Raw genomic sequence first — 1,464 nt, 5'->3', positions numbered from 1 at the left:
TCACGTGATTATCACAAAATAAAAATTATTTATTCATATAGAATAGAATAGAATATAATAGAATTACTTTATTGATCCCAAACTGGGAAATTGTGGCGTTACAGCAGCAGGTTGTCCAAACACACAATATTAGCAATTAGCAAACACAATATAATATTAACTACAAAGTAAATAAGCACTAAAAATATCAAAACTAAGAATGTGAATATATACAACCAGGATTTAACTAAACATTACTAGTCTTAAATATGAAGATTAAATGTAAATGTGCAAAAACAGAGTCATAAATGGATAGTATTGACATCGGGAGCTGTGCAATCAGTGATACTATAAGTTAAAGTTCATGAGTGTAGACATGTTGTCAGCAGAAACTATTCAATATAACGTCGAGTAGACAGACAAATGAAGTGAACTTGAGTGCAGGTGCACATTATATTGATATTATTTCCTCTCTGTTTTAAGAAATAATAGCAACACGGCTCAACAGTGTGGTTTGAGAAGTAATGTATTATTTCCTTCAAAAGGTGTACATATTGAAAATACATCAAACAGGTAAATGAAGAGTTGACAGTCAGAAGAAAAGACACCAATAAATGCCCAAAAACTCACCAAAATTAAAAAAAGAATAAAGTGTTTTTTGGGGAAAACCCGGACACTCATTTTAAATTTGTCTCACCTACATACGGAAATAATTCACCTTGCGTCGAAAGAACAAAACGTGCCAGCAATTTGCTGAGGAGTGGTTCCTCTCAACAACAGACAATCTTTGGCAGCAGTGTTGTCATTTGTATGGCACTGCCCAGTTTTATCCACTAGAGGGGGCCATGCACACATTTCAAGCACAGTTCTTTCTGGTTATGTAACACTGAGCTGTGTGTGTGTGTGTGTGTGTGTGTGTGTGTGTGTGTGTTTGTGTGTGTGTGTGTGTGTGTGTGTGTGTGTGTGTGTGTGTGTCGGGGCTGGATGTTGCCATTGGTGACGCGTCTGCTGACATTCGATTGGCTTGAGGTCGATGGAGGAGATGAATGGCCTCCATCTACTTGCACAGCATGTAAGAAGACATGTGTGAAAAAGAAAAAAAAGGACAACATTGATTGTTTCGGACTCGGAGCAGTTCTTTAATTGATCATTAATAAATTAATAAATCACAGCGACCACAGCAATTAAAACTTTCTGTTATTTATTCATGAGAATGAAGATGAAAATAAAAAAGCAAATCAAAGAAAATCGAAGAAAGTCTCCTGAATGATCTCTCAGTAAATGAAGATCTGAACAACCCTTCAGTCTAAGACTGCCATCACACCTGTAAGGATTAACTCCGCGATCGTTTGGCCGATTCCTGCGTCACAAATCCCTTGATACTCCCTTACCTTTCATTATGTCTCATTCACCATCACGGCCTGATGTGTCAAGACCCTATCCATGTCTCCTCAGGGGGGAGCGGATCTCTAATTAGCCTCTAAT

Source organism: Labrus bergylta, chromosome 22 (genome assembly GCF_963930695.1).
Source record: "Labrus bergylta chromosome 22, fLabBer1.1, whole genome shotgun sequence".
Classification (NCBI taxonomy): domain Eukaryota; kingdom Metazoa; phylum Chordata; class Actinopteri; order Labriformes; family Labridae; genus Labrus; species Labrus bergylta.
This window is presented reverse-complemented; position numbering follows the sequence as displayed.